The following is a 24,259-nucleotide window of genomic DNA, read 5'->3' on the forward strand; positions in this document are numbered from 1 at the left end:
TGGCTATTTTTTAATCTACTGTCTCCCGGCCTTTGGAGTGAGGGTTGCCCCTGAGGCTGTAAAATCTGACTCTTCTGGGCCCACTGTGGTGCAGGCAAAAGGCCTCAGGCAGCCAACCAGAGCCTGAAGTTCCTGTCCTCAGCCACTGCCAGCTGTACAAGCTGCTGTTGGCTCCACACCCTGCATGGCGTGGGGACTCCAGCCTCCCAAAGTACTGGGATTATAGGCGTGAGCCACCGTGCCTAGCCCAGCTAATATATTTTTAAATTTAAAAAAAAAAAAATGTGTAGAGGTAGGGTCTCACTTTGTTGCCCGGGTTTGTCTATATATATATATAAAAGCTGGACATGTTGCTGCATGCCTGTCGTCCCAGCTTCTCAGAAGACTGAAGTTGAGGATCCCATGAGTCCAAGAGTTGGAGGCTGCAGTGAGCTATGATTGCACCACTGCACTCCAGCCTGGACTACAGGGAGAGACCCTGCTTCTTTAAAAAAAAAAAAAAAAGCCGGGCGCAGTGGCTCACGCCTGTAATCCCAGCACTTTGGGAGGCCGAGGCGGGCAGATCACAAGGTCAGGAGATCGAGACCACGGTGAAACCCCATCTCTACTAAAAATACAAAAAATCAGCTGGGCGTGGTGGCGGGCGCCTGTAGTCCCAGCTACTAGGGAGGCTGAGGCAGGAGAATGGCATGAACCCGGGAGGCGGAGCTTGCAGCGAGCCGAGATTGCACCACTGCACTCCAGTCTGGGGGATAGAGCGAGACTCCAAAAAAAAAAAAAAGCCGGTGCAGTGGCTCATGCCTTAGGAGCATTTTGGGAGGCTGAGGTGGGTGGATCACCTGAGGTCAGGAGTTCGAGACCAACCTGGCCAACATGGTGAAACCCTATCTATACTAAAAATACAAAAATTAGCTGGGCATGGTGGCGCATGCCTGTAATTCCAGCTACTCAGGAGGCTGAGGCAAGAGAATAGCTTGAACCCAGGAGGCAGAGGTTGCAGTGAGCTGAGATCATGCCATTGCACTCCAGCCTGACAAGAGTGAAACTCTGTCTCAAAAAAAAAAAAAAAAAAAGCCAGATGTGGTGGTGCATGACTGTAGACCCAGCTACTTGGGGAGGCTGAAGTGGGTGAGCTATGATCATGCCACTGTCCTCCAGCCTTGGGGATAGAGTGAGACCTTATCTCTACAAAAATAAAAGTGAAAAAATTAGCCAGGTGTGGTAGCACACCTGTAGCCCCAGCCACTCAGGAGGCTGAGGTGGGAGGATTGCTTGAGCCCAGAAGGTCAAGGATGCTGTTAGCCATAATTGCACTACTGCACTCCAGCCCAGGTGACAGAATGAGACCCTGTCTCAAAAACAACAACAACGACAACAACAAAAAGACTGAAGGCCTCCCACGTCAGCCTCCCAAGACGTTGGGATTACAGGCGTGAGCCACACTCCCAGCCATCGCTCCTATTTTAGGGGTGAGGTTACATCCCTGCAGAGGCCCAGAACAGAGAGGACCTTCTCCCACAGGACAGAAAGGGTCACGGTCATTTGGAGTTTGTGAGGTCTTCCAGGCATGAGCAGAGGACAGAAAGGGACAGGCTAAGCAAAGGCATCGGCACAGCAGGGCTGGGAAACTTGAAGGCAGCTGGCAGAGTGCCCTGGGCATTTGTGAAAGGTCCTGTGGTCTGCCTGGCTCTGCTAGGAGCCGGGGGATGGGAACCTGGGAGGAGACTGGGGAAGGTGATGCAGCATGAGGGGGCCACACATCCTGATTTTTCAGAAGCTGTGAGCACTGTTTGAGCTAGAATATTGGATCCCTCTCTGGGCCTCAGCTTTGCCATCCGTGACACGAGGAGGGTGGCTGAGACTTCTGCGTCCTCGCGCAACACCCATTCTCCCATCCTTCCTCATTAACAGAACCCTGGTTGTCTTGATAGTGGCAACAGATGATGCTTATTTATTTATTTATTTATTTATTTATGTAGAGACAGAGTCTCGCTCTGTGGCCAGGCTGGAGTGCAGTGGCACAATCTCGGTTCACTGCAGCCTCCGCCTCCCAGGTACAAGTGATTCTCCTGCCTCAGCCTCCTGAGTAGCTGGGATTACAGACGCCCACCACCATGCCCAGATAATTTTTATATTTTTAGTAGAGATGGGGTTTCACCATGTTGGCCGGGCTGGTCTCAAACCTCGAACTCCTGACCTCAAGTGATCCACCTGCCTCAGCCTCCCAAAGTGCTGGGATTACAGGCATGAGCCACCGCACCAGCCAACATGAACCTCTTGAAGTCATCTCCCACCCCATCTACCATCTATTTATCTATCCACCTATCAACCTGTCGATCTAGCCATCTATCCATCTGTCCGTCCATCCGTCCAGCCTATTGGTTCTGTTTCCCTGGAGAACACTGACCAATGCAGAGGGCAAGACAGAGAATCCCAGAGGAGCCTGGGTTCCTGACAACCTTGGGGAGGACATTACGCAGCGCCACCCTCAGACTTGTTGCTGCATGAGAGAAAAATAAGCCCTATCTTGTTTAAGCCACTGTTGTGGGGATTTTCTGTTATTGGCAACCAAACTCAGCCCCTAAGAGGTGCAGGGGAGGCCATGTGCCCCGCAGTTCAGGCACCCCAAATCACACCCATGGTGGTTACTTTATCCCAGTACTGCCTGGACTATTATGGGGTTAATTTTTTTCTTTAAAGAAACTCGTTTTTTGGCCAGGTATTGTGGCTTATGCCTGTAATCTCAGTACTTTGGGAGGCTGAGGCAAGTGGATCACTTGAAGTTAGGAGTTGAAGACCAGCCTGGCCACCATGGTGAAACTCCGTCTCTACCAAAACTACAAAAAATTAGCCAGGTGTGGTAGTGAGTGCCTGTAATCCTAGCTACTCTGGAGGTTGAGGCAGGAGAATCGCTTGAACCTGAGAGGTAGAGGCTGCAGTGAGCCGAGATTGCACTCCAGCCTGGGCAACAGAGGGAGACTGTGTCTCAAAAACAAAAATCAAAAATCAAAAAAGGGTAGCAGACTGCCGAAGGCTGGTTTGCATCGACATGCAGTTACCCTGAGTCTCTTGCTGGGCGGGTGTGTTGGCACTGCCGTCGCTCGCTGTGGGTTCACGACCCAGGGGGTGGCGGGCCTAGGCCCTATCGGCTGGGAGCCAGACCCCCATTCTGACTGGGAGCCGGAGGAATGGGAGCTGTAGGAGGTGGAGAGTTTCTCCCTGGGCCCTCAGCTTGAAGCAGGGCCTCGTGCCCTGGCACCCCAGGCCATGCCCCCTTGGCGCTGGGCATCCTGCCGCTGTTATTCCTTCTTACTCGTCAGGGGCACAGCGTCAGGTACTCAGATCCTCTGGGACCACTGGTCCCTTCACTAGTGACATATTTCATCATCAGTTGAGAGAGTTCGGCATGCTTAGGGGAGTCCTAGGTGTTAGCTTTCTGGGTGTACAGAGCAGCTATAAGCTGGCAACAAGGACAGGTTGCCCTTGCCATCAAAGAGAAGAGGGCTGGGCCCTCCATGATTTAACCTGAGGCTCTTCAAACATCCATTCTGCTTCCATGCACGGCTTCTGCCCCGGCACCCTGAAACGACAGCAAAAAGCAATCCGATTCCAGAAAATTCAGAGGCAAATGGAGGCACCTGGTGCCCCATCCAAAATCCTGGGAAGCCGTGGAGCAGATCCAATATTTATATGAGGAATTTCCAGAGTCCTGGCCAGTTCCCAGGTTGGCTGAAGGCTTTGATGTCAGCACGGATGTGATCCGAAGAGTTTTAAAAGGCAAGTTTGTACCCACATTGGAGCAGACACTGAAGCAGGATCAAAAAGTCCTTAAGAAAGCTGGACTTGCCCACTCGCTCCAGCAGCTCCCGGGCTCTGGAAATACGTCAAAGCCGCTCCCTGCAGGCCACTCTGTATCAGCCTCTTTGCTTATGCCTGGGCTTGAAGCCTCATCCAAAGACCCTAATCACAGCACAGCTTTGAAAGTTATAGAGTGGGCCGGGCGCGGTGGCTCAAGCCTGTAATCCCAGCACTTTGGGAGGCCGAGACGGGCGGATCACGAGGTCAGGAGATCGAGACCATCCTGGCTAACACGGTGAAACCCCATCTCTACTAAAAATACAAAAAAAAAAAAACGAGCCGGGCGAGGTGGCGGGCGCCTGTAGTCCCAGCTACTCAGGAGGCTGAGGCAGGAGAATGGCGTAAACCCGGGAGGCGGAGCTTGCAGTGAGCTGAGATCTGGCCACTGCACTCCAGTCCGGGCGACAGAGCGAGACTCCGCCTCAAAAAAAAAAAAAAAAAAAAAAGAAAGTTATAGAGTGGGCCGGGCGCAGTGGCTCACGCCTGTAATCCCAGCACTTTGGGAGGCCGAGGCAGGCGGATCACGAGGTCAGAAGATCCAGACCATCCTGGCTAACACACAGTGAAACGTCTGTAATCCCAGCACTTTGGGAGGCCGAGGCGGCGGATCACGAGGTCAGGAGATCGAGACCATCCTGGCTAACACACCGTGAAACCCCTTGTCTACTAAAAATACAAAAAATTAGCCAGGCGTGATGGCGGGTGCCTATAGTCCCAGCTACCCGGGAGGCTGAGGCAGGAGAATGGCATGAACCCGGGAGGCGGAGCTTGCAGTGAGCGGAGATCAGGCCACTGCACTCCAGCCTGGGCAACAGAGTGAGACTCCGTCTCAAAAAAAAGAAAGTGATAGAGTCAGACCCTCACAGGACAAATACACCAAGGAGATGGAAGGGAAGAAATAAAGAAATCCAGGACCTGGAGGAGAGGGTGTGCCTGTTGCTGTACCCCTAGGTCATCGGCGAGAGCTGCAGAAGTTCTCCAGTGATGCTGGGAGCACCAGAAGAACCGGCGATGCTGCGTTGCCAAGTGAGCAGAAGCTGGAGGAGTTGGAGGCAGAGGAGACAGGTAACTTCAGCAGCAAAGTAGTGCAGAGGGGCCGAGAGTTCTTTGACAGCAACGGGAACTTCCTGTACAGAATCTGAGTCGGGGACTGGCTTGTGGAGATGCCTCGTGAAACACAGCTGGGTGAGTATTAATATATATGGAGCAGCCTGGATTTCTATGTGTGGATGAGCCCCCTTGGAATAGGAAGAAGTGATGAGCCTGGACCGTGGGAGGAAAGAGCTGCGTGGATAGCTTCAGACTTCCTGGAGCAGCGCTCCCAGTCTGACCTCTGTAGATCTGCGGCACTCACCCTTCTTGCTTGGGCTCTCCATATGTTGAAAACCAGCCCGTGTTGCATGTGTTGTTACAATTTTTTGTGATACTTGCAATATATGTTTGAGAGGAAGTGAAAAGTTTGTCTTCTGAGCTTGTTTCCTTCCTGATCGGTGAACACTAACAGTTTTGGGACAACTTAGTTGATTGGTTTCCCTTACAAGCGAAATAAAGGAAAATGTAGCAGTCAAAATAAATAAACAAAAAGGAAAAAAGGAAGAAACTCATTTTTTTAAGTTTAGCCTCATTAAAATGTATTATTGATGAACTTAAGTGCCTGATGGTATATACATATATGTGTGTGCGTGCATGTGTGTGTGTGTATGTGTGTATATATATATATAATATATATTTTTTTTTTTTTTTTTGAGACAGATTCTCGCTCTGTCGCCCAGGCTGGAGTACAGTGGCATGGTCTCTGCTCACTGAAAGCTCTGCCTCCCGGGTTCACGCCATTCTCCTGCCTCAGCCTCCCAAGTAGCTGGCACTACAGGCGCCCGCCACCTCGCCCGGCTAGTTTTTTGTATTTTTTAGTAAAGACGGGGTTTCACCATGTTAGCCAGGATGGTCTCGATCTCCTGACCTAGTGATCCACCCGTCTCGGCCTCCCAAAGTGCTGGGATTACAGGCTTGAACCACCTCGCCTGGCCTAAAATTAAAAAGATTTTAAAAGATTTGTCCGTGGAGTTTTTTTTTTGTTTTTTTGTTTTTTTTGAGACAGGGTCTTGCTCTGTCACCCTGGCTGGAGTGCAGTGATGCAATCTCTGCTCACTGCAACCTCTACCTGCTGGGCTCAAGTGATCCTCCCACCTCAGCCTCCTGAGTCGCTGGGACTATGCCTGGCTAATTTGTAAATTGTTAGTAGAGACAGGGGTTTTACCATGTTGCCCAGGCTGGTCTCAAACTGCTGGCCTCAAACCATGGTCCTGCTTTGGCCTCCCAAAGTGCTGGGATTACAGGCGTGACCCAGCACATCAGCCAACATCAACCTATTAAAGTCTTCTCCCGCCCCTCTAAGTGGGGTCTGAGCGTCAGGGTCTGGGCCCACCAGACCTAAGGGACCTGAGTCCCAGGCTGGCTTCGGAACAGAGATCTGGGGCCATGTAGGAAAACTGAACCCTGCCGGGCGCAATGGTTCATGCCTGTAATCCCAGCACTTTAGGAGACCAAAGCAGGAGGATCACTTGAGCCCAGGAGTTCAAGACCAGCCTGGGCAACATGGCAAAACTCCGTCTCTACCAAAACTACAAAAACTTTGCTGGCATGGTGGCATGTGCCTGAGGTCCCAGCTACTCGGGAGGCTGAGGCAGGAGAATCGTTTGAACCCAGGAAGTGGATATTGCAGTGAGCTGAGATCGCGCCACTGCACTCCAGCCTGGGCGACAGAGGGAGACTCCATCTCAAAAATAAATAAATAAATAATGTTTTTAGGCTGGGCGCGGTGGCTCACTTCTGTAATCCCTGCACTTTGGGAGGCCGAGGCAGGTGGATCACGAGGTCAAGAGATCGAGACCATCCTGGCTAACACGGTGAAACCCTGTCTCTACTAAAAATACAAAAAATTAGCCGGGCATGGTGGTGGGCGCCTGTAGTCCCAGCTACTAGGGAGGCTGAGGCAGGAGAATGGCATGAACCCGGGAGGCGGAGCTTGCAGTGAGCCGAGATCGTGCCACTACACTCCAGCCTGGGCGACAGAGTGAAACTCTGCCTCAAAAATAAATAAATAAATAAAGTTTTTAAAAGATACATATAAAATGGAAAGGGCATTTCTGGCAGCAAACTCCCCAGGCTCAGAGCTGCCCCACGCAGCGAGCAGCTCCAACGACGTGGTTCTCATTCTCAGACAGCCCTGCAATTGGAAGGGGCGGTTCGATGCACTTCATGAAAGAGGAAATGGGCTCTGAGCTGGCCTGGGACTTGCGATTCACACCTGCCTCCAGTGCCCCGTCCCTGCCACCTGGCCTGGGAAGCAGGGTGATGGGAAAGAGGCTCGGTGACACCCTTGCATGGGACAGGAGGAAGCCCACCTACCTGTCCCTCTCCAGGAGCACTGGAGGCAGCTCGAACTGGGCACCCCACGGCAAGTCCTTCCTGTCATCCGGCTGGTCACGGCTGGACTCCTCCAGTGCGGGAGATAGATTCAGAACAGAACCGTCCTGGGACCAGACAGGGGGAAACTACCAGAGTAGGGAGGTGGGGGAAAGCCAGCAGGTCAGCTCTGTCCCTTGGGCCCCCACCTCGGGGACAGAAGGAGGCTCTGCTGCTCCAGAGGCTCCCCAAGGACGATCCGCACAGTCCTGGGCTGGAGAAAATGACACACAAGGGGACACCTGTTGTCAGAGCACCTTCCACCGCCTGCAGGAGCCAGGCATGGTGGCACGCACCTGCAGTCCTGGCTGCTTGGGAGGCCAACGTGGGAGAATCCTTGAGCCCAAGAGTTCAAGTCCAGCCTGGGCAACATAGCAAGACCCCATTTCATTAAAAAAGAAAAATAGCCTGCAGGGCCTCAAAAAGTTAAACATAGAATTACCATATAATCCAGCAATTCTACTTCTGGGTACATGCCAAGGAATTAGAAGCAGGGTCTTGAAGAGATATTTGGACACCCACTTTCACAGCAGCACGATTCACAATAGCAAAAGGTGGAGGTAACCCACGTGTCCATCCACAGAGAATGAAAAATGTGGTCAGTCCATACATGGAATAGAATTCAGCCTTAAAAAGGAAAGAAGGCCGGGCGCGGTGGCTCATGTCTGTAATCCCAGCACTGTGGGAGGCCAAGGCGGGTGAAATCACTTGGGGTCAGGAGTTTGAGACCAAACTGCTCAACACGGTGAAACCTTGTCTCTATTGAAAATACAGAAATTAGCCAGGCATGGTAGCACACACCTGTAATCCCAGCACTTTGGGAGGCCAAGGTGGGAGGATCACTTGAGCCCAGGAGGTTGAGACCAGCCTGGTCAACACAGCAAGACCCCATCTTTAATTCAAAAAATGTATATTAATTAACTTTTTTTTTTTTTTGAGACAGAGTCTCACTCTCTCTCGCCCAGGCTGGAGTGCACTGGTGCGATCTCCGCTCACTGCAAGCTCCAACTTCCAGGTTCACGCCATTCTCCTGCCTCAGTCTCCGGAGTAGCTGGGACTACAGGCACCCACCACCACACCCAGCTAATTTTTTGTATATTTAGTAGAGACGGGGTTTCACTGTGTTAGCTAGGATGGTCTCAATCTCCTGCCCTCATGATCTGCCCTCCTCAACCTCCCAAAGTGCTGAGATTACAGGTATGAGCCACTGGGCCCAGCATAATTAACTTTTTTTTTTTTTTTTTTGAGACGGAGTCTCGCTCTGTCGCCCAGGCTGGAGTGCAGTGGCATGATCTTGGCTCGCTGCAAGCTCTGCCTCCCGGGTTCATGCCATTCTCCTGCCTCAGCCTCCTGAGTAGCTGGGACCACAGGCACCCAGCACCACGCCTGGCTAACTTGTTGTATTTTTAGTAGAGACGGGGTTTCACCATGTTAGCCAGGATGGTCTCAATCTCCTGACCTCGTGATCCACCCGCCTCGGCTTCCCAAAGTGCTGGGATTGCAGGTGTGAGCCACCGTGCCCGGTCTAATTAACTTTTTAAAAATTAAAAAAGAAGAAGATAGTATATGCAGGCACATAGGACAGGCCACGTTTGGAGAGGGGATCAGGTTGGGCCTGGGTATGGAAACCTGAGACATGTAGTTCCCACTCGAGGCCAAAAAAAAAAAAAAAAAATGCACTACTCACAGTGAAAGATGTGGTTGAATTCAGCCTAATTAGAAGTCAATCATGGCCAGGTGCAGTGTAATCCCAGCACTTTGGGAGGCCAAGGCAGTGATTACTTCAGGCCAGGAGTTCGAGACCAGCCCTGCCAACATGGTAAAACCTCGTCTTTACTAAAAATACAAAAATTAGCTAGATGTGGTGGCACATGCCTGTAATCCCTGCTACTCAGGAGGCTGAGGCACAAAACTTGCTTGAACCCGGGAGGCAGAGGTTGCTGTAAGCTGAGATTGCACCACTGAACTCCAGCCTGGGTGACAGAGCAAGGCTCTGTCTCAAAAGAAAAAAAAAAAAAAAAAAAGTCAATCATGAAGAGAGAGATAGTTATGCCAGGGCATCTAGACACCAAGAAGTTCTTAGCACATTGACCACACTGACAGAGATAAATGTAACCCTGGAGTGAGAAGTAGGTGGGGACATGATGCATCGTGATACGCGTGTAAGATGGTCCAGGCCTATAGAGGGTAATGCTGGCAAGAATTTTTTTTTAAATGGAGTCCCGTTCTGTCCCCCAGGCTGGAGTGCAGTGGCGTGATCTCGGCTCACTGCAAGCTCCACCTTCCAGGTTCACACCATTCTCCTGCCTCAGCCTCCTGAGTAGCTGGGACTATAGGCACCCATCACCACACCTGGCTAATTTTTTATATTTTTAGTAGAGACGGAGTTTCACCGTGTTAGCCAGGATGGTCTCAATCTCCTGACCTCGTGATCCACCCACCTCGGTCTCCCAAAGTACTGGGATTACAGGAGTGAGCCACTGCGCCTAGCTTTTTTTTTTTTTTTTTTTTTTTTTTTTTGAGACAGAGTTTCGCTCTTGTCACCCAGGCTGGAGTGCAGTGGCACAATCTCGGCTCACTCCAACCTCTGCCTCCTGGGTTCATGCCATTCTCCTGCTTCAGCCTCCCGAGTAGCTGGGATTACAGGTGTATGCCACCACACCCAGCTAATTTTTGTATTTTTAGTAGAGATGGGGTCTTGCCATGTTGGCCAGGCTGGTCTGGAACTGCTGACCTCAGGTGATCTGCCAGCCTCGGCCTCCAAAAGTGCTGGGATTACAGGCGTGAGGCACCGCGCCTGGCCACTGGCAGGAATTCTAAAGAGACTTGTGCACCCAGCAGATGCACTCGTGGAGTTCATGGTGAGGCTGAGCAGGGTGTGGGGACACAGCACCAGCTAAGGTTGACACCGCATGTTCCCAGAGAGACCTGCTGGCAGGGATGAAAATTCATGCATGGTGCCGGGCGCAGAGCTCACGCCAGTAATCCCAGCATATTGGGAGGCCAAGGCGGGAGGATAGCTTGAGGCCAGGTGTTTGAGGCCAGCCTGGGCAACGGAGTGAGACTCTTCTCTACAACAAAACTTGTGTGTAATTAGCTGGGTGTGGTGGTGCACACCTGTGGGTCCAGCTACTTGCAGGGCTGAGATGGGAGGATTGCTTGAGCCCAGGAGGTCGAGGCTGCAGTGAGCTGTGATCACATCACTGCATTCCAGCCTGGGCACCAGAGTGAGACCTTGTCAAATAAAATAAAATAAAATATGGCCAGGCGCGGTGGCTCAAGCCTGTAATCCCAGCACTTTGGGAGGCCGAGACGGGCGGATCACGAGGTCAGGAGATCTTGTGGTTAACATGGTGAAACCCTGTCTCTAGTAAACAAGACAAAAAACTAGCGGGGCGTGGTGGCAGGCGCCTGTAGTCCCAGCTACTCAGGAGGCTGAGGCAGGAGAATGGTGTGAACCCGGGAGGCGGAGCTTGCAGTGAGCTGAGATCTGGCCACTGCACTCCAGCCTGGGCAACAGAGCGAGACTCCGTCTAAAAAAAATAATAATAATATAATAAAATAAAATACATATAAAATAAAAATAATAAAAATAAATATAAAATTACGTTATGTTACACGCACAAGAGAATGAGGAGATGCAGGATGTTTGCGAAGTCTCAGGGTATTCCCCACGAGATCCTCATTGGTGACAAAAGGAAAATAGTGAAATGGAGAAACTGGCAGTCCCCACCTTAACCAAGGCCCCAGTTCACCTCACAGCAATAAGACAAATCAGCCCCGTGAGGCTCTGATATACAACATTGCTTCTGTGGTTTTCTTGCCAAAAATGCATAATCTGAATCTAATCATGAGAAAACATCACACCACCAAACCCCAAACAGTGAAACTCTACAACGTAACTGACCAGTGCTCTTCAAGTGTTAAAGTCATGAACAAATCAAGAAAGACAGAGGGCCGGGCGCGGTGGCTCACACCTGGAATCCCAGCACTTTGGGAGGCCGAGGCGGATGGATCACGGGTCAGGAGATCGAGACCATCCCGGCTGACACGGTGAAACCCCGTCTCTACTAAAAATACAGAAAAAATTAGCCGAATGTGGTGGCGGGTACCTGTGGTTCCAGCTACTCGGGAGGCTGAGGCAGGAGAATGGCGTAAACCTGGGAGGCAGAGGTTGCAGTGAGCTGAGATCGTGCCACTGCACTCCAGCCTGGGCGACAGAGCAAGACTCTGTCTCAAAAGAAAGAAAGACAGAGGAGGCCAGGCACGGTGGCTCATGCTTGCAATCTCCCACGTAGAATCTTTGGCAGCAGCCCAGGATTGCAGGTGTCATGGGAGACTGACAGCAACTCAGACTCACACATATGAGCAGTGCCCAGGCCTACCCCAGCTCACCCAGGTCTGCCTCCCTCTTCCAAGCCCGAATATCCAGCCTGAGGCCCCCTCATCCCCTGCCCCGGTGCTCTGGCTCCAGGCAGCTGCCCTGGGGGTGTCCTGCCCAGGGCTGAGCAGGGTGGGATAGCGCTGACTCCTGGCCTGAGCCCGAGGAGCAAGAAGGCAGGGGCTGGTGGGTGGGACTCACCCGGAGGGAGCTGGACATGAGTGGGTGCAGCAGCAGCAGGCGGGTCAGCGCACCATCTCCAGCTCCGGGGAGTACAGGCGGAACTGCTTCTCCAGGAGCTCCGGCACCGGGAGGCCACTGTCTGCAGGAGCCACAAGAGCAAAGATGAGGACAGGGCCAGGCACACCCACCCTGCCACACGCTCAGAGGACAGGGCCAGACACACCCACCCTGCCACACGCTCAGAGGACAGGGCCAGACACACCCACCCTGCCACACGCTCAGAGGACAGGGCCAGGCACACCCATCCACCACATGTGCAGGCAAAACAACGGCACTCCGCAGAAAGTTTCTTTTCTTTTCTTTTTTTTTTTTTGAGACAGTCTGACTCTGTCACCCAGGCTGGAGTACAGTGGTACAATCTCGGGTCACTGCAACCTCCGCCTCCCAGATTCAAGCAATTCTCCTGTCTCAGCCTCCTGAGTAGCTGGAACTACAGGTGTCCGCCACCACACCCAGCTAACTTTTTTGTCTTTTTGTTTTTTTTTTTTTAGTCAAGATGAGGTTTCACCACGTTGATCAGGCTGGTCTCGAACTCCCGACCTCAGGTGATCCACCTGCCTTGGCCTCCCAAAGCGCTGGGATTACAGGCATGAGCCACCGAGCCCGGCTCTGACTTTTTTTTTTTTTTTTTTTTTTTTAGCTGCATGCACAGCCTGCTCTTCCCAGGAAAAAACGATGCGGAAGCCCAGCATCCCGGCCTTACCCTGGATCAGCTGCCGCTGCTCCTGGATCAGCTGCTCGCACAGCAGCCGGTGCTGGTGGTAGCGCTGGATCACAAAGTCCTTCCGGTTGTCGGCCTGCAGCTCCGTGTTCTCCACCTCCAGCTCGTGCATCCTGCACAGCAGCCGCAGCACCTCCCACTGGTCCTGGCCGGTGACCCGCCTGGGCAGCAGCTTCTCCATCTGTGAAGTCTTCCTCTTGGCATGGCCAGTCGCTGCTCCAGCCCAGCCTGTGGGGAAACCCAGGGCTTGGGGAGGATGAGGCCATGTCTGCTTCTTCTTGTGGCCCCCGTTTATAGCGCTCAGGAAAGCACGCAGGTGATCGGCTCTGAGCATGTGCTGCTAACACCGTCTGCCTTCTGATGCTCTAATATCTGGGACCTTGACCTTGGAGGGACTGCCCCTCCCAGAGACAGCCAATTCCTAGAGATGGTGAATGACACACTCGCCAGCACACCTTTCATCTACAAACCAACCAACCCAGAGCACGCTCCCTGGCCACCTCCTTTGTGGGGCTCTTGCACTCTGCCACCGTCTGCCTGTCCTTGTCACCCAGGGCCAGGTACCAGATAACCAGGGACAGCCCCCAGACCCCGGAGCCTGCTGAAATTACCCTAACAGCCAACCCTAAGCCTATTTATCCTGCCTCAGCTGTTTCTTCCCACAGAAATGACAACACAGTCTCAGAGCCACCTTTCCCCTGCTACAGAAAACCAGTGCTGGCCTGGCGCGGTGGCTCAGGCCTACAATCCTGACATTTTGGGAGCCTGAGGCGGGCAGATTGCTTGAGCCCAGGAGTTCGAGACCAGTCTGGGCAACATGGTGAGACCCGCCCCCCGCCGTCTCTACAAAAAATTTTAAAAAAGGCCGGGCACGGTGGCTCACGCCTGTAATCCCAGCACTTTGGGAGGCCAAGGCAGGCAGATCACGAGGTCAGGAGATCAAGACCATCCTGGCTAACACGGTGAAACCCTGTCTCTACTAAAAATACAAAAATTAGCCGGGCCTGGCGTCGGGCACCTGTAGTCCCAGCTACTCAGGAGGCTGAGGCAGGAGAATGTCGTGAACCCGGGAGGTGGAGCTTGCAGTGAGCCGAGATTGCGCCACTGCACTCCAGCCTGGGCGACATAGCAAGACTCCATCTCCAAAAACTAAATTAATTAATTAATTAATTTAATTAAATAAAAAATTAGCTGGGGATGGTGGCGTGTGTCTGTGGTCCCAGCTACTTGGGAGGCTGAGGTGGGAGGATCGCTTGAGCCCAGGAGGTCGAGGCTGCAGTAAGGTATGATTGCAGTACTGCACTCTAGCCTGGGTGACAGAGCAAGTCCCTGTGTGAGAGAAAGAAAGAGAGAGAGAAACGAAAGAGGCAGACGGATCACCTGAGGTCAGGAATTCAAGACCAGCCTGGCCAACATGGTGAAACCTTGTCTCTACTAAAAATATAAAAAAAATTAGCTGGGTGTGATGGTGGGTACCTGTAGTCCTGCTACTCAGGAGGCTGAGGCAGGAGAATCTCTTGAACCCCAGAGGTGGAAGTTGCAGTGAGCCAAGATCATGCCACTGCACTCCAGACTGGGAAAGAGAGTGAGACCGTCTCGAAAAACAAAACAAAAAAGCCCCATTGATTTGTTTTTGATCAGTTATTAACTAGTTAGTAAGCAAACTCATCCTTTGCAAGCCCGGTTGCTTATTAGTATCTATATTTGGCTCTGAAGTTCATGCTGTCTTGTCGATGTCCATTTTGGGTTTGAGCAAAAGATACACAAAAAATATTTTTTGGCTGGGCGTGGTGGCTCACGCCTGTAATCCCAGCACTTTGGGAGGCCAAGACGGGTGGACCACAAGGTCAGGAGACTGAGACCATCTTGGCTAACATGGTGAAACCCCATCTCTACTAAAAATACAAACAAATTAGCCAGGTGGAGCCAAGATCATGCCACTGCACACTAGCCTGGGAGACAGAGTGAGACTCTGTCTCAAAAAAAAAAAAAAAATATATATATATATATTCTTATTTTTCCATACTATTTGATTTTTTTTTTTTTTTTTTACAGGAAAGACTTTTTGTTTACTTTTTTTTTTTTTTTTTTGAGATGGAGTCTTGCTCTGTCACCCAGGCTGGAGTGTAGTGGCGCCATCTCGACTCACTGCAACCTCTGACTACTGGATTCAAGCGATTCTCCTGCCTCAGTCTCACGAGTAGCTGGGATTACAGGCATGTGCCACCAAACCCAGCTAATTTTTGTATTCTTAGTAAAGATAGGGTTTCACCATGTTGTCCAGGCTGGTCTCAAACTCCTGACCTCAAGTGATCTGCCTGTCTCAGCCTCCCAAAGTGCTGGAATTATAGGTGTGAGCCACCATGCCTGGCCTAAAAACAATTTTTTTTTTTTTTTGAGACGGAGGCTCGCTTTGTCACCCGGGCTGGAGTGCAGTGGCCGGATCTCAGCTCACTGCAAGCTCCGCCTCCCGGGTTTACGCCATTCTCCTGCCTCAGCCTCCCGAGTAGCTGGGACTACAGGTGCCTGCCACCTCGCCCGGCTAGTTTTTTGTATTTTTTAGTAGAGACGGGGTTTCACCGTGTTAGCCAGGATGGTCTCGATCTCCTGACCTCGTGATCCACCCGTCTCGGCCTCCCAAAGTGTTGGCATTACAGGCTTGAGCCACCGCGCCCGGCCTAAAAAAATTTTTAAAGGTCAGAAGTCTTTTGAAATGAAATCACATCATCTCCAAATTGCTGAAGGCAGATGCAACAATATTAAGAGGTTTCTGGCTTTGGCTACACAGCTTTCCAGCGAAATAAATGCCACCTGCTTTTAACAACATGACATCATCCATACTTTTTGCACATGCCTAAAAATACACCCGCAAACACTTAACCAATGAGCTGAAACCATCTCCAGCTTCCACAGCGTTTCCCCTAAAGTCTCCATCATGCGCCCATTCTGTCATTTTTCTGAGTGAGACTGTTAGATAACCAGTTATCCTATAAATAGCTAGTATCAACATTTAGCTCGTCTCAGAAAACAAAAGCATGGGCCAGGCGCGATGACTCACGCCTGTAATCCCAGCACTTTGGGAGGCCGAGGCAGGTGGATCACCTGAGGTCAGGAATTCCAGACCCGTCTGGCCAACATGGAGAAACCCTGTCTCTACTAAAAATACAAAAAAAATTAGCCAGGTGTGGTGGCGGATGCCTGTAATCCCAGCTCCTCAGGGGGCTGAGGCAGGAGAATCGCTTGAACCTGGGAGGCAGAGGTTGCAATGAGCCAAGATCGTGTCACTACACTCCAGTCTGGGTGACAGAGGGAGACTCCATCCAATTAAAAAAAAGAAGAAAAAAAAGAAAACAAAAACGTAAAGAGACGTCCTTCTCCAGAGGGGAAGCTCAGGTGTGGGCTTCCTTCTGGCCATGTCCCTGATCCTCCTAGGATGTGCCCAAGACCAGAACTGGGGTGGGCCAGGCAAGACAGAACTCATGCTGCAAGGCATCAAGCCCTAGCTCTCCGGGGGTTACTCCAGAGTGATCTCATGGAAGCTGGAGGCTGCCATTCAGACATCATCCACAGAAGGCAAGGCAGGCCGGCGGTGTGGTGGATCCCACACCCCTGCTCATAACCCACTTCGGTGGTCAGCGAGTTCCAGCCCTGCTCTCTGCTCCCCGCCACCCCCAGTGTCACTGTATCTCCAACATGAAGGGACATGGGCTTTGGAGTCAGACCCAGGTCAAGTCCCAGCGCTGTTCCTCCTGCCCCCTGCAGATTTGGGACAAGTTACCTCACCTCTCCCAGCCTCAGTTTTCTCATCTGTAAAATGGTCCTGATCAGCCCTACTGCATGGGACGAGCTAAAGTTCACCTAGTGGCCGGACACGGTGCTCACACCTATAATCCCAGCACTCTGGGAGGCCAAGGCAGGAGGATCACTTGAGCTCAGGAGTACGAGACCAGCCTGGGCAACACAGGGAGACACTGTCTCTACAAGTAATTTTTTTTTTAATTGCCAGACCAGCCAGGCACGGTGGCTCACGCCTGTAATCCCAGCACTTTGGGAGGCCAAGGCAGGCGGATCACCTGAGGTCAGAAGTTCGAGACCAGCCTGGACAACATGGTGAAACCCCATCTCTACTAAAAAATACAAAAATTAGCTGGGCATGGTGGTGGGCATCTGTAATCCCAGCTACTCGGGGGGCTGAGGCTGGAGAATCACTTGAACCCAGGAGTCGGAGGTTACAGTCAGCCAAGATTGAGCCATTGCACTCCAGCCTGGGCAACAAGAGCGAAATTCCATCTCAAAAAAATAAAATAAAAAGCCAGCTTATGCACAGTCACTCAAGCCTATAATCCCAGCACCTTGGGAGGCTGAGACAGGAGGATTGCTTGAGGCCAGGAGTTCAAGACAATCCTGGGCAATATAGTGGGATCCCCATCTCTAAAATAAATAGAAGCAAGTTCACCCAGAGCCCACAGGGTCAGCAGTTAATAAGTGTTAGCGATTCTTATCGCTGTGGTCATCACTGTCGTGACGGTGACCGCACACAGCCTGTTCCCCCACCTTGAGGGTCACAGTCTTCCGCTGCTCAGCTAACAGCAGGTTCGCTGCTTGGCTAACAGCAGGTTGACCTCCTCTCTGGCCAGCAAAACCTCATGCGGCTCCAAAGCCTCACCCTCATCGCTGTCGGCATCAGCCTCCGCTGGTTCCTCGTCCTTCTCCAGCTCGCCCCTGTCCCTTTGGGTGAGGGGGCTGGGTCTTCTCCTGCTCCCAGCTACAGCCAGGACAGAGGGGGTCAGAGTGCAAGCCACGCCAGGGGCTGGGCATCCTGGCATCTCCACTTCCACCACCCCTCCTGGCACCTCCACTTCCACAGCCCCTCCTGGCCCCAAGTGAATTATGCATAGACATGGGCATAAAAATGGAGCTATGTGGCTGGACGCAGTGGCTCATGCCTGCAATCCCAGCACTTTGGGAGGCTGAGGTGGGTGGATCACTCGAGACCAGGAGTTCAAGACCAGCTTGGCCAACATGGCAAAACCCCATCTCTACTAAAAATACAAAAAATTAACCTGGCATGGTGGGGTGAGCGCCTGTAATCCCAGCACTTTGGGAGGCCGAGGTGGGCGGATCATGAGGTCAGGAGATCGAGACCATCCTGGCTAACATGGTGAAACCCCGTCTCTACTAAAAATACAAAAAAATTAGCCAGGCGTGGTGGTGGGCGCCTGTAGTCCCAGCTACTCAGGAGGCTGAGGCAGGAGAATGGCATGAACCCAGGAGGCGGAGATTGCAGTGAGCCGAGATCGCGCCACTGCACTCCAGCCTAGGCTACTGAGCGAGACTCCCTCTCAAAAAAAAAAAAAAAAAAAGAGCTATATGATCTCTTCTGTTTTTTCTAAGTGTGACCAAAGCTGGAAGGAAACCTAAGAATCAGCAAACACCTGCTGCAGGCTCAGAGTGACCAAGTGCAGGACTCTGCAGCCAGCCTGGCCTCTAGCCCCAGCACCGCTCATGCCACTGGGTGACTGTGGGTGCCTCCTGTGTAAATGCGCCCTCTCTGAGCCTCGCTTCCTCCGCAGTAAAGCTTGGGTGACAAAGCTCATGCACCTGGGGGCTCTCAGGATTAACTGCATGCCCCGTGGCTCGGTGAAAGAAGTGCCCAATGAAAAAAAAGCTGGGGCCAGGCGCGGTGGCTCAAACCTGTAATCTCAGCACTTTGGGAGGCTGAGATGGGCGGATCACGAGGTCAGGAGATGGAGACCATCCTGGCTAACATGGTGAAACCCCATCTCTACTAAAAATATAAAAAATTAGCCAGGCGTGGTGATGGGTGCCTATAGTCCCAGATACTCAGGAGGCTGAGGCAGGAGAATGGCGTAAACCCGGGAGGCGGAGCTTGCAGTGAGCTGAGATCCGGCCACTGCACTCCAGCTTGGGCAACAGAGCAAGACTCTGTTTCAAAAAAGAAAAAAAAGAAAAAAACCCTGGATGTGGTGGTACATGCCTGTAGTTCCAGCTACTAGGGAGGCTGAGGCATGAAAATCATTTGAGCCCAGGAGGTGGAGGTTGCAGTGAGCCGAGACTGAGCCACTGCACTCCAGCCTGGGTGACAGAGTGAGACTCTGTCTCAAAAATAAAAATAAATGAAAAATAAAAAGAGGTGCCCGATCAAATCCGAACTACAAGGATCCCATGGAAACTGCGTGGCGGAAGGGTTAAGGGAGCAAGTGCAGACATTTGGCTGGAAATGGATGAGATGGTGAGTGCATTTCTGTTTATTTGGAATTCCTCTAATGTGCCAGGCGTGGTGGCTCACTCCTGTAATCCCAGCATTTTGGGAAGCCAAGACAGGAGGATTGCTTGAAGCCAGGAGTTGAAGACCAGTCTGGGCAACATAGTGAGACCACATCTCTACAAAAAAGATTAGCTAGGTGTGTGGCTGGGTCTGGAGGCTCACACCTGTAACACTAGCACTTTGGGAGGCCAAGGCAGGTGGATCACTTGAGGTCAGGAGTTCAAGACCAGCCAGGTGTGGTGATGCACTTCCTGTAGTCCCAGCTACACAAGAGGCTGAGGTGGGAGGGTCTCTTGAACCTGGGAAGTCGAGGCTGCAGTGAGCCAAGACTGCACCATTGCACTCCAGCCTGGGCAACAGAGCGAGGCTTCGTCTCAAAGTAAAAAAAATTAGGCCGGGCGCGGTGGCTCAAGCCTGTAATCCCAGCACTTGGGGAGGCCGAGACGGGCGGATCACGAGGTCAGGAGATCGAGACCATCCTGGCTAACACAGTGAAACCCCGTCTCTACTAAAAATACAAAAACTAGCCGGGCGAGGTGGCGGGCGCCTGTAGTCCCAGCTACTCGGGAGGCTGAGGCAGGAGAATGGCGTAAACCTGGGAGGCAGAGCTTGCAGTGAGCTGAGATCCGGCCACTGCACTCCAGTCCGGGCAACAGAGCGAGACTCCGCCTCAAAAAAAAAAAAAAAAAAAAAAAAAAATTAAATAAAAAAATAAAAAGTAGGCCTGATGTGGTGGCTCATGCCTGTAATCCCAGCAGTTTGGGAAGCCAAGGCAAGTAGATCACAAGGCCAACATGGCGAGAAACCCATGTTACTAAAAATACAAAAATTAGCCGGACATGGTGGCAGGAGCCTGTAATCCCAGCCACTCGGGAGGCTGAGGCAGGAGAATCACTTGAACCTGGGAGGCAGAGGTTGCAGTGAGCCGAGCTCATGCCACTGCACTCCAGCCTGGGTGACAGAGCGAGACTCCATCTCAAAAATAAATAAGTAAATAAATAAAAAGTAGCCAGGCGCGGTGGCTCACACCTGTAATCCCAACACTTTGGGTGGCTGAGGCTGGCGGATCAGGAGGTCAGGAGATTGAGACCATCCTGGCTAACCCGGTGAAACCCATCTCTACTAAAAGTACAAAAAATTAGCCAGGTGTGGTGGTGGCAGGCACCTGTAATCCCAGCTACTCGGGATGCTGAGGCAGGAGAATCCCTTGAACCTGGGAGGCAGAGTTTGCAGTTAGTCGAGCTCACGCCACTGCACTCCAGCCTGGACAGCAGAGCAAGACTCTGTCTCTAAATAAATAAATAAACAAACAAATAAATAAATGGAAGGCAGGAAGAATAGGAAAAAGACAGTGGGGGGAATATTGGGAGCAGAAGGTGAAGAAGAAATCAGCTTAAATCACAACACCAGGCTTTGTTTTGTTTTGTTTTTTGAGATAGAGTCTCGTTCTGTCACCCAGGCTGAAGTGCAGTGGCATGACCTTGACTCACTGCAATCTCCACCTCCTGGGTTCAAGCGATTCTCCCACCTCAGCCTCCCAAGTAGCTGGGATTACAGGTGCACACCACCATGCCCAGCTAATTTTTTTGTATTTTTAGCAGAGACGGGGTTTCACCATGTTGGCCACGCTAGTTTTGAACTCCTGACCTCAAGTGATCCACCTGCCTTGGCCTCCCAAAGTGCTGGGATTATAGGAGTGAGCCGCCATGCCCAGCCAGAACCAGGTTTTAAGTCACCCATAAGTGTGGTGGCCATGGGTCCTGGTTTGTCCAGGGCAGTCCCAGGGGACACAATTGTCCAGTGTTTTTGTTTGTTTGTTTTTGTTTTTTTGAGACGGAGTCTCGCTCTGTTGCCAGGCTGGAGTGCAGTGGCGTGATCTCAGCTCACTGCAACCTCCGCCTCCTGGGTTCAAGCAATTCTCCTGCCTCAGCCTCCCAAGTAGCTGGGATTCCAGGTGTACGCCTCCATGCCCGGCTAATTTTGTTGTATTTTTAGTAGAGGCGGCATTTCATCATGTTGGCCACACTGATGTTGGCCACGCTGGTTTTGAACTCCTGACCTCGAGTGATCCGTCCGCCTCAGCCTCCCAAAGTGCTGGGATTACAGGCATGAGCCACTGTGCCTGGCCAGCACCAGGTTTTAAGTCACCCATAAGTGTGGTGGCCAAGGATCCTGGTTTGTCCAGGGCAGTCCCAGAGGACACGATTGTCCCAGTGTGATTGTTTTTTTGTTGTTGTTGCTGTTTCTGTTGTTGTTGTTGTTGTTGTGTTGTTGTTGTTTTTGAGACGGAGTACCATTCTGCCATCCGGGCTAGAGTGCAATGGCATGATCTCAGCTCACTACAACCTCCGCCTCCCAAGTTCAAGCAATTCTCCTACCTCAGCCTCCCGAGTAGCTGGTATTACAGGCGCCCACCACCACGCCCGGGTAATTTTTGTTTTTTTTTTTTTTTTTTTTTGAGACAGAGTCTCACTCTGTCGCCCAGGCTGGAGTGCAGTGGCCGGATCTCAGCTCACTGCAAGCTCCGCCTCCCGGGTTTACGCCATTCTCCTGCCTCAGCCTCCCGAGTAGCTAGGACTACAGGTGCCCGCCACCACGCCCAGCTAGTTTTTTGTATATTTTTAGTAGAGACGGGGTTTCACTGTGTTAGCCAGGATGGTCTCGATCTCCTGAACTTGTGATCCGCCCGTCTCGGCCTCCCAAAGTGCTGGGATTACAGGCTTGAGCCACCGCGCCCGGCCAATTTTTGTATTTTTAGTAGAGACGGGGTTTCACCATGTTGGCCAGGCTGGTCTCGAATTCCTGACCTCAGGTGATCCACCCACCTTGGCCTCCCAAAGTGCTGGGATTACAGGCATGAGCCACCACACCTAGCCGGCCCAGTGTAATGTTAACAGCCCCCTTTCACCTCCAGATGCACCCTGGTGTGGATGGGAATCGCATGGCCAGTGTCTCTGCACATGGCCACTCTGTGCTCAGTGGGTCTGAGCAGGGAGTGAGTGTCCAAAGAGAGGAAAGCCCTGGTATAGGACGGGGCAAGCCCACATCTCCTCTACGCTACAGTATCCCCTCCCATAGTGGGGTTGGGCCTAGCTGACCTACCAGGCTGCCTCTGGACTCCAGCCTGTGTGAGAAACGAAAGGAATCTGGAAGCCTCTCCTACCTGGCCCAGCGTAGCCACAGGGGCAGGTGAGCAGGGGAAGAACAGGAACCTGCAGGCAGCAGAGGGTGGCTGGACAACAGCAAAAGGAGCTCCCGGCAGCAGCCTCTCTGCTCTGGCAGGCCAGCCCTGCCATGTTAGAAGGGACAGTGCTGGGGTCCAGGTGGGGCTGAGCCGGCGGGCACACTCACTCTGGAATGGTGAGCAGGTGGCGGGACACGTCCATGTGCGGCTCGATGTTGGTGTTCTTCAGCTCCACCAGGCTGAGTCGCATCTCCATCTGCTCCTTGAAGGCCGCAATGAGCTGTGCCCAGATCTTGTTCATCTGTATGTGGCTGTCCTCCTCTGTGTCATGGGACAGCATTGGAACTGCGGGGAGGAAGGGAGCTGGCTGAACCAGGAGCAGTGCCACATAAGTCAGGGTTGAACTCCATGCCCACCCACCAAGATGGTATCTGGCCCACAGAGAAACTCATGGATGGATGAGTGAATGGAGATGGATGGGTGGGTGGTGGATGGTGAATGGATGGAGAGAGAGAATGAATGGATAGTGATGGACGGATGGAGGCTGGAGGGTAGATGGATAGATGAGTATGAATGGTTGGGGATGAATGGATAAATAAATGGATGGATAAAAATGGATGGACGATGGGTGGTTGGGTGGATGAATACAGGGTGGATGGATGAGGATGTATGGTTGAGGATGGGTAGATGGATGGAAAAATGGATGGATGCATAGATGCATGGTGGATAGATGGATGATGGATAGATAGATGGATGACTAGATGAATGGGTAGATGGATGGATGGAGATGAATAGCTGGGAATGGGTGGATGATGGAAGAATGGATGGATGAATGGATAGATGCATGGTAGATGGATGGATGGATGAATGATGGATGGATAGATGGATGAGTGGATGAATAGGCGGATGGATGGAGATGAATGGTTGGGGATGGGTGGATGTATGAAAGAATGGATGGATGGATGGATAGATGCATGGTAGATGGATGGATGGATGGATAGATGGATGGATGGATGGATGGATGATGGATGGATAGATGGATGAGTGGATGAATGGGTAGATGGATGGATGGAGATGAATGGTTGGGGATGGGTGGATGTATGAAAGAATGGATGGATGGATGGATAGATGCATGGTAGATGGATGGATGGATGGATGGATGGATGATGGATGGATAGATGGATGAGTGGATGAATGGGTAGATGGATGGATGGAGATGAATGGTTGGGGATGGATGAATGGATGAATGGATGGATGGATGGATGGATGGATGATGGATGGATAGATGGATGAGTGGATGAATGGGTAGATGGATGGATGGAGATGAATGGTTGGGGATGGGTGAATGGATGAATGGATGGATGGATGGATGAGGATGGATAAATGGATGGATGGATGGATGGATATGGATGAATGGATGGGTGGATGGATGGATGGATGGATATGGATGAATGGATGGGTGGATGGATGGATGGATGGATTGATGGATGAGGTTGGATGAATGGATGGGTGGAAGGATGGATGGGTGGATGGATGGATGGGTAGATGGGTGAACAGAGGGTAAATGGATGGATGGGTGAGCAGGTAGATGTGTAAATAGGTGGATGGGTAGATGGATGGTTGGACTTGTGGATAAATGGATAGATGATTTAGAGGAATTTAAACCCCCTCTTTGCCTGGCTTGGGGTCAGGCTACCTGGATTTGAGTCTCAGGAACCCAAATAGTGTTGAGTCTAGACCAACCATCTCAGCTCAGACCTCACTTTCCCAGTGAGACACTCCCAGACCCTCGCTCTGGGCCACCTGCCACCTGCTCTGATGACACCCTGCCTTCTCCTTCACAGTGCTTGGCACAATCTATGATTAAGTAACATTTGGTGAAAAATGTTTCATATCTGTCTTTCCTGGTTGAATGGAAGCTCCATGGAGCAAAATCATTCCTGTTTCCCACAGTAAGTTCCTACCTAATAGTTGCCCAGCAGCTAATCAATGGTTTTCCCTGCCTGCCCCAGTAGACGGCTCCACCCTGGACATGCACAGTTTGTCCAGTCTGTTCCTATGACCTTGAGGGCAGTGGTCAAGAGCTGCCTTTTCCTTAAATGTCGAGCAATCTGGGGT

At 51.7% G+C, this 24,259-nt stretch overlaps 1 pseudogene; it reads left to right on the top strand.

The window, feature by feature from the left end:
* The first annotated feature begins 1,706 nt into the window (after positions 1–1,706).
* LOC117072190 lies at positions 1,707–5,018 on the top strand (annotated as a pseudogene).
* The last annotated feature ends 19,241 nt before the right edge of the window (positions 5,019–24,259 follow it).

The sequence above is a fragment of the Trachypithecus francoisi genome, unplaced genomic scaffold (genome assembly GCF_009764315.1).
Source record: "Trachypithecus francoisi isolate TF-2019V2 unplaced genomic scaffold, Tfra_2.0 Lachesis_group4, whole genome shotgun sequence".
Lineage (NCBI taxonomy): Eukaryota > Metazoa > Chordata > Mammalia > Primates > Cercopithecidae > Trachypithecus > Trachypithecus francoisi.